Below are 13,219 nucleotides of genomic sequence, written 5' to 3'. Positions count from 1 at the left end.
TGATGTATTTTTTTAAAAAAACAAAATGAAACAAAATACATTGCTTTCAAATAGTTACAAGCATCTGAAAAGGGAAGTCTGTTTTTTAATTTAAATTTTTATTAGTGAATCACCATAAGGTACAGTTGTAGACATACAGATTTTTGTGCTTGGGTTTCAGTTATACAATGACTGAGTACCCATCCCTCCACCAGTGCCCATTCTCCACTCCCAGTATCCCTCCCCCCCTGTGGCAGGGCATTCCCTTTTGTTTTCTCTCTCCTTTTGGATGCTGTGGTTTGCAAAAAAGGCATTGAGTGGCAATCATGTTCGGTCTATAGTCTACTTTCAGCATGCTTCTCCCATCCTGGGAGGATCCTCCCAACACCCTTTATTTGGTGCTCCCTTCTCTATCTGAGCTGCCTTGAAAAGGGAAGTCTTAATGGGTGTCCAAATCCTTTTGGAAAAACCAGTCTGAAGTATTAGTTGTGCAGTAGGGCTGAATCTAAGTCATGGTTACTCTCTCCTTCATGTTGGATAAATGCATTTGAATTTTCCATCGTCCCCACCCAGCCTGATGAGACCCATCTATGTTATCTGCTACATGCCGTAAGGCTTAAGGATTTGAATCTGTGACGACGGATTCCCAAGAGCCCGAGTGAGATTTTCTCTTGAGATAACTTCCGGGTCTATAATTTAAAAACTTTTTGGATTCTAACTCCTCCTTTCTAGGAAAACATTTTCTATAGTGTGCTCTGTAGAGCATTGCTTCTACAAGATGATAGCAGGTGACAGAGACTTCGGGGCAAATAAGAAATGATGGGTGTTTTATATTACTTTGTAAATTTATAACCACATTCAAGTATTAATAAAGGATCTGAGGTGGGCAGTTAAAAGACCTAATTAACTTTGTTCAACTCAAAGTTTGTTTTTATTTGACTATAGAAACACCTTGAATGTATGTGTGTATTTACATCTACTGTGTTGATATATATGCCTATGTCTTCTGTGCCACATTGTCATTTTTGAATCCACTCATTGTTAAAAATAGTTTCCTAACAATATGCTGATTGTGAAAGATTAGAGATGTTTGAACTTCCAGTTTTTCACAACATCCAGAGTAATTGACTGGAAATAAAAGTCTCAAATTTTCATTTCACGGCTCTGCAATCGACAAGCATTCCCATGAATGCTGACTGAAACTCTCATTTTTAAACTGGGGGAGAAGTTAAAAATACAACCCAAGATCTAAGAAAAGTTGTGAAATCGGAAATATCAATGATATACTCTGTGGCTGGCATTTTCAAAATGAAAAAGAAAAATCATCTTTTTTTTTTCCCCCAGCAAAAACTGCCAGACTGTGGATTTGGTTTTCTGCTTCTATTTTTCCCCCTCAAAAAACTTACAACAAGTTCTGAATTTAGTTGATTATCACTGTTGGTTTGCAAACTGACCCATCCATACAGAAGGCCAGGGAACCAGGAAGAAAGATGCCAACCACTGCTAGTTGGTGAAAGGAAGGTTTCAGAAGCAAGGGACCTTACCTTGTCTTGGGTGGCTCAAGGCTAATGGGTGTCTGCACCCATCTGCCAGAATCTTGAGTTTATTTGGAGACTTGAACTGCTTTTAGTTCTAGTCAGTCTCAAAGACACAGAACTTGCTTAAAGCTCTGACACCAATAGGTGTTGGGGTTCCCATTACAGAGACAAGGCTCAGAATACACAGTCCAAGAACAAAGGAAACAAAGAGGGCTTTCTGGTTATCTGTGTCTAGCTCACAGGTTGGCCAGCTGACATATCCTCGGCATGACCTCCTCCAGTCGACCGACACATAGACCATCCTCCCTACATCATTCACTCAGGACATATTTCTCTTATAGTGTTCTTGATGCTAGATATGTATTAGTGAACTGAACCAAGCCCAGTCTTCTGAGATCATAGTCCGATAGAGGAAAATAAAATTAAAAAGAAGGAGTAAGTGGTAAACAAAGCAAAGAAACTCTAATTACCTGTTGCCCTAAGTGCTATAGAGAAAGCTGAGACTAAACTGCTGCCAGGTGGAAAGTATGTGTGTGTGTGTGTGTGTGTGTGTGTGTGTGTGTGTGTGTGTGTGTGTTTCTTTTCAAATTGGATGTCTCTAGAAGACTCTGAGGTGATGGTACTGATGCTGAGTTAAGAAGGTTTCAAAGCTCATTGTATAATCGAAACCCTGTCACTGTCACTGTCCTCCCGTTGTTCATCGATTTTCTCGAGCGGGCCCAGTAACATCTCCATCGTGAGACTTTGTTGTTACTGTGTTTGGCATATTGAATACGTCACGGGTAGCTTGCCAGGCTTTGCCCTGTGGGCTAGATACTCTAGGTAGCTTGCCAGGCTCTCTGAGAGGGGCGGAGGAATCGAAATCGGGTTGGCCATGTTGGCTGCATGCAAGGCAAATGCGCTACCCACTGTGCTATCGCTCCAGCCCCAAGCACAAAAATTTGTAAGTCTACAACTGTACCTCATGGTGTTTCACTAATATATATATATATATATATATATATATAAAGTTTTCAAAGCAACAATGAAGGATAAGAAGAAAGATGAGTGGTCTGGGTGTTTCAAGGCGGTTAAAAAATGACAGGATCAGGTTTGTGTTTTGCTGGCATCTGTGTGAGTACCAATTGAATTAATTTGAGGAGGGGATGTTTTGGGGCAGAGATTAACAGGGAAATGCAGAAAAGGATTGGTGGTTATTTTGATAATGCTGGTGGTAGCAGAGTTGGGGACTACTGCATGCATTTCTTTCAGATTTTGGACATGGTAAACAGGATTTGCTGAAAATGTTTACTTCATGTATGAAGAAATAGGATGACTCTCATCATTCACTCAGCACATATTTCTAACTTAAATATCTGGGTGGCGAGTATAATTTAATGCCATGCAGAAGTCAAGAGATGGAAAGATTTGGAGAAGACAGCAATCCAAAGCTGAGTTTTAGAGGTTTCTTTGGAGTAAATGGAGATGTCTATGTGGAGTGGGTAGGAGTCATAGTCAGAGTGAAGGTAGAGCCTAGAAACCTTTATTTGGGGACATCACTGCATTGGATTGAGTGGTTGAGAAGACAGTGTCTTATTGCACAGAGAAAGCTTTTTGTACTAAGCTTTGTTTTCCCGAGGCAAATCCATTTATTTATCTTATTTTTACTTCTCTGTCAGATTTAAAACCCTGTCTCCATCATTCTTTCCCAATAGTATTCCCCCAAATCTAAATGTAAGTGGGCTTGATTCTTGATTTTTGCATGTCTGTTGTTCCATAAGCAAGATGAGAAGTTAGCAGCCAACTGCATGGTATTCACCAGATGGGCTAAAATGTACCCCTGTCCTGCCAGGCTTGGTTGTGGTCACATCACCCCAGATAACCCAAGACTGATGTCATCTGATGAATTCTTAATTCTAACCCTGTGAGCCTACTTTTTCGTAGTTTCCTTTTTCAGTTCACTGGTAAGCAGCTTTTGATGATTCAGTAAAATTCAAATATAAGCTTCATATTTTACTTTTCTTGCTTATTTAGAATAATGACCCTTGGGTTAATCCTCATGAGAAAGCAGACTTATTTTAATAGAGGAGCTCATAGGAGGGGAAAAAAACCACCGTGATTTGATTAAGAGAGCCCTGGCCTAAGACATACCCGCATCCAAATCCCAGATCCCCTTTTTATTGTCACTTCATAATTTGGGGACCTTGTTTACCCTCTTTTACACGTATTTTATCCCTGGTTTTGTGTGTGTGTTTGTGTTGTGTATGTATTGTGTGCGTGTGAATGACTTAAACCCTGCAAAGAAAACCTAAACTTGAACATAAGCAGAATTTCTCTTATTGTTATTGAAGAATTTTGATTGACAACGTTATTGATAGTTGAGTTTTAGGCATATAATATTTCAACAGCAATTCCACACCAGTATCAACTTCTCTGCACCAGCATCCCCCTACTCCCTACTTACCCTCAACCCCCACCCCATCCCTGCATGTCAGGTCTAAGGCACATTACAGAGTTCCAGTGGTTGGAGCTTAGAGCTCATGTTTCCAGCGTCATTGAGCCTATGTTTTGGATAAATGTAATCAGAGTTTCTTGAAGTCTCCATTTATTTGTCTTTATTTCCAATGTATAAATACCATGCAGCCAACGTTTTTCTAATTGCTGTATGACAGCAGGAGCCTGAAAGGCATGTTCCTGTATATAATATGTCCTATTAGAAGAAAGCATAAACTGTTCTCTTGATGTCTGTTTTTTCGCCAAAAAGAAACTTCTAGAAAGAGGTTCCCTGTTACTTTATTGACTACCCAGTAAGTAGTTGTTTTGTTTCCGAGATTCGTTCTATTGACAACTCCATGCCTTCTTTCCATTTCGTTTCATTTGGCATTATGGCCCACTAAGTAATTAGCTCCGCATTTTAGAAAATTTAGAGGCTAACAAGCACTATTTGAGAACACTGTTGACTAGCTTTGTTATTTATAATAGTTCAAGCTGTGTTAAGCTTTATCTTGGGCTTTAAAATGAGAGACTCACTTGTGTATTTGTGTCTGGATGGAGAATATGTCTGAGATGAAAAAAAAAAGACCCACAAACTTGTATCAGAGAAGTGAAGGTGTGGTAAAACACAAAACAAAGCAAAGCAGAAAAGTAACACCAAAAACTGCTACAGTCTTCTCAATTTATTTGTACTAAAAATAACTTTAATATTCATATAGATTTTTAAAGGAGAAGTTGATTTTCAGCTTAGTAAGTGGACGTCATGTTTCCCAAACATCTCTTACCATGCTCAGATATCTCCTCAGTGCCCCTGGGGCCTTAGTTTTCAAAAACACACCATTCTTCCAGATTTCTACTGTCAGAGCAGCGTTGGGGAAGAGAGGGAAAAAAAGAGAACTTCAGTACATGATGATGGGAAATGTACTTAATGTTACCAGTATAGCAGACAATTTGGACATGCTTTAAAAATTTAAGAATAGAAATACCATTAGGATATATTCTACTCTATCTTTTAGTTCTTCTGTTTCTGGTTATTAATCCAGATAATACAAAGAGCATCTTTAGCAGGGTTGAAAACCTGTTTGCTATAATTATAACTTGCTCATTATGTATCCTTAATAACATCTTCTTCTTCATGAGATTGGCTATCAAGCAGTGGGGGCAGTCCTCCTGACTCCTGACATTTTAACTGTCCTTAGGTGTTAGTCTCCTTTTATGTTACTTTATATCCCACAAATGAGTGCAGTCCTTTTATGGCTGTCCCTTCCTTTCTGGAAGTCTTAAATTTTTTTTTGCAACATAAAGAAATAGCGTTTGTTGAGGGGCTGGAGTGATAGTACAGTGGGTAGGGCATTTGCCTTGCATGGGCCAACCTGGGTTCGATTCCCAGCATCCCATATGGTTTCCAGAGTACCGCCAGGAGTAATTCCTGAGTGCAAAGCCAAGAGTAACTCCTAGGCATCACTAGGTGTGACCCAAAAAGAAAAAAAAAAGTGCAAAGAAATAGCATTTGTGAATTTTCTAGTTAGGTGAATTCTCTAGTGATTAATATACATTACTAATATAATACTAAAAAGAGCCCGGCAAGCTACCGAGAGTATTCGATATGCCAGACACAGTAATATAAATAATAACTAATATTTACAGTTATTAGGTGTTTTATACTTTTGAGAATGTTTGCATATTCCCTATGTCTCTTTATCTCCTCTTTCTCTTCCCTTTTCTCTCTCTGTATCATCTTTCTCTGTCTTTGCAACCTTCTTCCTTCTTTTTTTCTTCTCCCTTTTTCTAGAAGCTGCTTGCTTGTTGATTTTGGCGACTGCTAAGGCCTGCACATAATTGCTGTCTGAGATGTGGTGGGCTGCATAGAGGGATGCATGCTTTTCAATTCTCTTCTCTTTTGACTCTAAAGTGGTTGGAATGAGACAGCATTACTTTATTAATGAAAATTTGGTGGTAATTGGGACAGCAGCTAGGCTATGTTAAAATGAAAAATACCTTTTGATATGCAAATGTTTTCTTTCTTCAGAAAAATTAATCACATACATTTGATTTCTGGGGAATATTTAAATGACTTTCGACTATAGACCACAGTGGCCTGAAAGGCCCTCACATATTCAGTTCTGAAAGAGTAACAGTAAACAGCTAAAGAGGGCCTTGCTGAACAATTGCTTGGCCCTTTCATTTTGTTTTGCACAAAATCACATTTTAGGAAGTGGCTGAGTGAGGTCTGAAAAATCTGCTGTATTCTGTTGGGAGATGATGCAAATTCATATATTGATCTGCAAATACAGTATTGATATATATTGATTCTACAGTGGAATTAAATTGAATTATCCACATAACTCATGTGATCTGGACCTTCTGATAATCTTTCTTTGAAATGTGAGGTTTATCTAAATGTTGGAGTGTTATTCTTCCTTTGGCTATTACTATTATTATGGATCACCTATACTTTTAGGTATTGTGATGAATACTTCAGATATTTATCATGTACATTGCTATAGCGAATCCTCACATGCGATCTGGTATATCAGGGAAGGTTCTGTTCTGAGAATTTTGAGAAGAGGAATTTTATGTAGGGGACTGAGGGATTTACCAAGTGATTGGATGGGCTGGAAAAGTACAGGTCAGAGAAAGCTGCCCTTGGCTTCCTATTTGCTTTAGATTTTTGAAGATCATGAAGATGTTATTTTTTTCTTCCTTGTTAGAAAAGCCTAGAAAACCTTAAAAATGAAAAGGAAATATAATCCGCAACCATTGTAAAGCTTCACATCTGCTGAAGGTCCCGTGGTGTCTGCAGTTACTGTCAGGAGAGAACAGACTTTTGATTACCTTCTGTGTTTTTCAAACTCACCCAACTTGGTTGAACTGAAACTGTGTCTAGAGTCATGCTGGCAAAGCAGTCGGTGCAGAACTCTCTAAGTTTCTAAGCTGGGAGGAGTGTGTAGGGGGTTTAACGGGGAGGGTGAAGTGGCCACATTTCTGCAGTCAATACGCAGCAGAATATTTTGGGCCACTTTTAACAAGTGTTTATAACTCTCCAATGACAGGTGAGGAAACTGGGCTTAGAAATTTTGAGAAACTTGTGTAAGCAGCCTTTGAATTATAAAATAGGCAGCAAGACTCATTTTTAAACACGGTAAGATTAAAGACAATGAGATGATTATTATTTGATATTTTTAAAAGAAAGAGAAATACTGAAAAATATCCCCAGAGATTTTACTTTCTTTCAGTCCCTCTCTTTCCCTGTCCATCTATCTTTTATTCATCCATCTGGGCTGATCTATATCTATTTATCCATTATATATCTACTAACCCACCCACCCGTCCATCCACCCACCCATCCTTCCTTCCATCAATCCACCCATCCACCCACCCACCCACCTACCACCCATCCATCCATGCATCCATCCATCCATCCGTCTGTCCGTCCGTCCATCCATCCATCCAATCCACCTATCCGTCTACTCATCCATCCACCCATCCATCTCTCTATCCACTTATCATCTCCCAGTTATCTCCTTTTCCCTTTTATGAGTGGTCTCTAAAGTGGATCTCAGGAGGTGAAGGTTCCATCCCGACAATTTTCAGCCAGTTGGGCTGGAGTGTTTAGTGTTAGGGTCCAAGGACACCGTAGTAGTACTGCTTGAGATCCATAATGCCAGCGACCCTGAGGACCTCCCCAGCAGTCTTGGGGTCCTTAATTTTTTTTTGAAATATAAGGAAGTGAGAGGAGTGTAGTGGCTGTGCGTGCGTATGGGAGCCAATGGGTGGATAAAGAAGGATTTTGAGTTCGATTCCACTGCCTGGCTCTTGAGACATGGAAGGGAGCTGCACCAACTCTGTCTTCTCTTTAATAAACATTTACCTCTCATGGCTTCTCTTTGACTTAACTGGATCTGAAAGATATGTGCTTCTTACCCCCAGCATCTTCTGTGAGGAAAAGAATAAAGGTTATAAGGTGGGTGTTAGATTTCAGATGGAGAGCTTCAAACCGCAAAGTAGTCAACGCTCATGGACTCTGGGGGAATCAAGATCCCAAAGTAAATAGCATCAACTTTGAGGAGTGAAGGGGAACCCATAAACACAGAGAAGGACAAGGTATCAGGGTGTAAGCCCTAGTGGGTAAGAGGCCACGAGCACAGAGTCTGCAGGCTTTGGGCATCTAATCTCATAGCCCTGGTCTCTTCTGCAAAATCACTCTGGGAGGATGTTGCACAAATGTGAAAAACAGACTTTGGCTCAGGTGGTTGCAGACATTTCTTCCTGTTCTGAAATTCAGATTTTGCAGTTTGCGGGGCATTACCATAATACAAAGTTGACTCTCGCTTGCCATCAACTGCTGACATTTTCCTTCTGCTGCTGAGGTTTTGAATGTTTAATGCATTTAAAATTCGTGGTCAAATGATGCAATTTGGAGGTAAGTTACTTAAGCATAGATTCCCCCCCACCCCGCCCATGTTTCTAAGTATATTTTAGCTAGGCAGATTTTTTTTTTTAAAATTCAACATTTCTATATCTGTTGCTTATATTTTAGTCCCAGAAGACAACTCTCAAGTTATTTAAAGTAAAAGATTTTTTTTTTACAGATAATTGCTAAATTTGCAAGTTTATTGGATGCATATCAACCTCAGATGGAAGAAAACTAATTAGAATCTAAGTTGGAAAAATAGCTGTGTCTGCTCAATATCTGATTATTTTGAGGTTCAAAGCTGTACTTTTATTTAAATTGAACTGCTTTTGTGTTTGTCTCCATTTCAGTCTTAAATTTGCTAGACTAGAAAACCTAACCATTTTAACCAGCTCCCTTCGAAAGTGATTAATTCGAAGGATAGCTTATTCTCATCCAAATTAAATTAATATAGTAGAAGAAATGGATCACTTTTTTTTGTTGATTACTTTTAATTGGTTCCAGTTTAATAAGAAAACATTACTTTAATGAAGTTTCTGAGTTTAATATGGTCTGCGGTTATTTGCTCTTATTCCAGTCTTAACATATCACCTTAGGGCATTGCTGCTAGATTCTAATATGACTTCTTGTTGTTTCCGAGATGGAATATATGTTGCCCTCTTATATGTTGAATTTTATCCTTAGCAAAAGGGTACACTTGGGATTATTTTGTTGAAGACCGTTTTAATCTCTGCCTCTGTTCAGGAGGATTGCATGGCCATCTCCCTGTGTCCTTAAAGAGATACCAAGAGTCTTGGGAAAGAAAGTATTGGGCTGTAAGAAGGAACAGGCCACTGTTACTCCCTCTCACCAGTGTTAAACATTGGGAAACAGGCTGGTCCTCAAGTGGAGTGTCTGATATGCCACTGAGTCTATAGCTGCGTGTGATAAGCTACAAAATAGAGTGTTGATCTGTTGTTGCCAATCCTGAGATGTGATCTTTTTTGTTCAGTTGATAGTTCATTGGAATATAGGTCATTCAGTCCTTGGTGGTTTATTACAGATCCATAGTTTGGAGTATTTTGGTAAGAAAAACAAGAAGAATGCTGATCGTCCTTCGGAGAGATAATTGGCTTTGTAATAATATCAGTTTTGGGGGGGTAGTTTTTATTTTATTTATTTTTTAGTTCTTTTTAAATTTTGATTAGCGAAACACCATGAGATACAGTTGTAGACTTACAAATTTTTGTGCTTGGGTTTCATGCCTCTACCATGCCCATTTCCCACCTACACTGCTCCTAGCATCCCCCCCCACCAACCCACCCCACCTCTGTGGCAGGGCATTCCCTTTTGTTCTCTCTCTCCTTTTGGGTGTTGTGGTTTGCAAAAGAGGCATTGAGTGGCAATCATGTTCGGACTATAGTCTACTTTCAGCATGAATCTCTCATCCTGGGAGGATCCTCCCAACACCTTTCTATCTGAGCTGCCTTCTTCCCCAGCATGTGTGGCTGACCTCCAAGTCATGGAGTGAACCTCCTGGTACTTATCTCAGCTATTTTTGGGTGTTAGTCTCTCATTTTGTTACTTTATATTCCCCAGATGAATGCAATCTTTTTATGTCTGTCCCTCTCTTTCTGACTCATTTCATTTAGCATGATACTTTCCATGTAGTACCACTTGTATGTAAATTTCATGACTTCATCTTTTCTAACAGCTGCATAGTGCTCCATTGTGTAGATGTACCAAAGTTTCTTTAACCAGTCATCTGTTCTTGGGCACTCAGTTTTTTTTCACAGATTTTGGCTATTGTGAATAGTGCAGCAATGAACATAGAAGTGCAGATGTCATTTTGACTGTACTTTTTTGCCTCTCCAGGATATATTCTTAGGAGTGGTATTGCTGGGTCAAATGGAAGCTCAATTTCTAGTTTTTTGAGAATCGACCATACTGTTTTCCAAAAGGGCTGAACCATTTGGCGTTCCCACCAGCAGTGAAGGAGGGTCCCTTTCTCGCCACATCGACGCCAACACCGGTTCCTTTTGTTCTTTTGGATGCGGGCCAGTCTCTGTGGTGTGAGGTGATATCTCATTGTTGTTTTGATCTGCATCTGCCTGATGATTAGTGATGTAGAGCATTTTCTCATGTGCCTTTTTGCTATTCGGATTTCTTCTTTGGGAAAGTTTCTGTTCATTTCATTGCCCCATTTTTTGATGGGGTTAGATGTTTTCTTCTTGTAGAGTTCAACCAGTGCTTTGTATATCCTTGATATCAACCCTTTATCAGATGGGTATTGGGTAAATACCCTTTCCTATTCTGTAGATTGTCTTTGTATTCTGTATCTTTTGAGGTGCAGAAGCTTCTTAGTTTAAGATAGTCCCATTTGTTTATCTCTGTTTCCATTTGGTTGGTCAGTGGAGTATCATCTCTGAAGATACCATTAGCCTCAATATCGTGGAGGGTTTTGCCAACCTTGTCTTCAATGTATCTTATGGATTTTGGCCTGATGTTGAGATCTTTAATCCATTTTGATCTGACTTTTGTGCATGGTGTTAGGTCAAGGTCTAAGCCCATTTTTTGGTACGTGGTTGTCCAGTTATGCCAGCACCACTTGTTGAAGAGAATTTCCTTGTTCCACTTCACATTTCTTGTTCCCTTACCAAAGATTAGATATTCATACATTTGAGGTTATGTGTACGGATATTCCACCCTGTTCCATTGGTCTGTGGCCCTGGCTTTGTTCCAGGTAATATAAGTTTTATCTGCTTTGGTAAGACCAATTTAGTCTAAACTCACCTGTTTGCTTGAATTAACACTCCTCTCCAAAGTCCCAACTCTTGGAGCTTGCTAGAAAGTTTTAATATTTATATTATACATTGAGGTATCACTGTATCACTCTGTCACTGTCATCCCATTTTTTGTCGATTTACTCAAGTGGGCAACAGTAACGTCTCTATTTGTCCCAGCCCTGAATTTTAGCAGCCTTTCCTTACTTGTCTTTCCCAATGATTGGAGGCTCTTTCAGGGTCAGGGGAATGAGACATGTTATAGTTACTGGTTTGGGCATATTGTATATGCCACAGGGCTTGGTCCCTTAGGGTAGGGAAGGCTCTCACCCACCCCCCTCTGGGGCACCCCGAGTGAAAACAGCCTGGCGCTGAGTCCGGGCAAGTGGTACGTCGAGATAAGGTATTCCTGTAGCACTGTAACACTGTGTCCTCCAGTTGTTCAGCGATTTGCTTGAGGAGGCACAATAACATCTCCATTGTGAAACTTGTTGTTACTGTGTTTGGCATATTGAATACGTCACGGGGAACTTGCCAGGCTTTGCCATGCAGGCGAGATACTCTCAGTTGCTTGCCGGGCTCTCCGAGAGGGGCGGAGGAGTCAAACCCAGCTCGGCCAGGCCGGCTGCATGCAAGGCAAACACCCTACCACTGTGCTATCGCTCCAGCCCAAGGTGTTCCTATTTTCCAAGAATTAGTATCCATCTTTCCCAAGAGGACTTAAGAGACTTAAACTGTTACTTATTTGGAGTTACTCGTTTAGGAGATGAAATTTTTCTTTGTAAATAGTTCCAGTAGGCAAAACTACTCAAGTTTCTTTGCTGCATACTTCTTTTCTTCCAATTAGGTAAAGGTAAAGGTAAAGGCCCTCCCGTTGATCGTCGATTTGCTCGAGCGGGCCCAGTAACGTCTCCATTGGAGACTTTGTTGTTACTGTGTCTGGCATATCGAATACTTTCGGTAGCTTGCCGGGCTCTCCGAGAGGGGCGGAGGAATCGAACTCGGGTCGGCCATGTTGGCCACTTGTAAGGCGAACGCCCTACCCGCTGTGCTATCGCTAAATCATAGACTCAGATTTACACAAAAATTGCTGATCCTTTTCTGGTTCATAAGCATGATGAATGATTGGGTGTTCATACATTTGTGTGGTGTGGCATGTGCCTCTCTTAAATCTTGCTATGACATCAGGACATTACCTGTCTGACTTGAACTTGGAAAAAATGTTGCAGATAGATTGTAGAGCATTCTAACATATCCAGTACCTGGTTTCCCAATCATATTAGAAAGAAAGATTAATGAATCAACGCTGATATTGTCTCATTAACAAGAGTCTAGATTTCACTCAGATTTCTTTAACTTCTGACCAGTAGTACATATGACCATGTCACTGTCACTATCCTTCCATTGTTCATCGATTTGCTCGAGCAGGCCCAGTAACGTCTCCATTGGAGACTCTCATTGTTACTGTGTTTGGAATATCGAATACATCATGGGTAGCTTGCCAGGCTCAGCTGTGCGGGCGAGATACTCTTGGTAGCTTGCCAGGCTCTCCGAGAGCGGCGGAGGAATCGAACTCGGGTCGGCCATGTTGGCTGCGTGCAAGGCAAACGCCCTACCGCTGTGCTATCGCTCCAGCCCATATTACATTTAATTATCCTGTCTCCTTAGGCACCTCTGAGCTATGCCAGCTTCTTAGATTTATCTTGCTTTTGATGGCTTTGGTTGCTTTGAGGTATCTGCTTGTGTATTTCATAGGATGTTCTGAGGTTTGGGTTTATTTTGTGATTGGCTCATGATTGTCCTGCTGTTATAGGTATGGGGACAGGGGGCAGATCAAGAAGTGCCACACAGCGTGCAAAAGGATAGAGAGAACAAAGGGGAGTGCCCTGCCACAGAGGCAGGGTGGGATGGGGGGATGGGGGGTGGGAGGGATACTGAGATTAGTGGTGGTGGAGAATGGGCATTGGTGGAGCGATGGGTACTCGATCATTGTATAATTGAAGCCCAAGCACAAAAATTTGTAAGTCTACAACTGTACCTCATGGTGTTTCACT

General features: G+C 40.5%; 1 pseudogene; it reads left to right on the top strand.

Moving 5' to 3' along the window:
* The first annotated feature begins 12,258 nt into the window (after positions 1-12,258).
* LOC130041109 (uncharacterized) lies at positions 12,259-12,371 on the top strand (annotated as a pseudogene).
* Positions 12,372-13,219: the final 848 nt, after the last annotated feature.

Source organism: Sorex fumeus, unplaced genomic scaffold, assembly GCF_029834395.1.
Source record: "Sorex fumeus unplaced genomic scaffold, SorFum_2.1 ptg000097l, whole genome shotgun sequence".
Taxonomy (NCBI): domain Eukaryota; kingdom Metazoa; phylum Chordata; class Mammalia; order Eulipotyphla; family Soricidae; genus Sorex; species Sorex fumeus.
The sequence above is the reverse complement of the archived record's forward strand: the minus strand, read 5'-3'. Positions and strand labels throughout refer to the sequence as shown.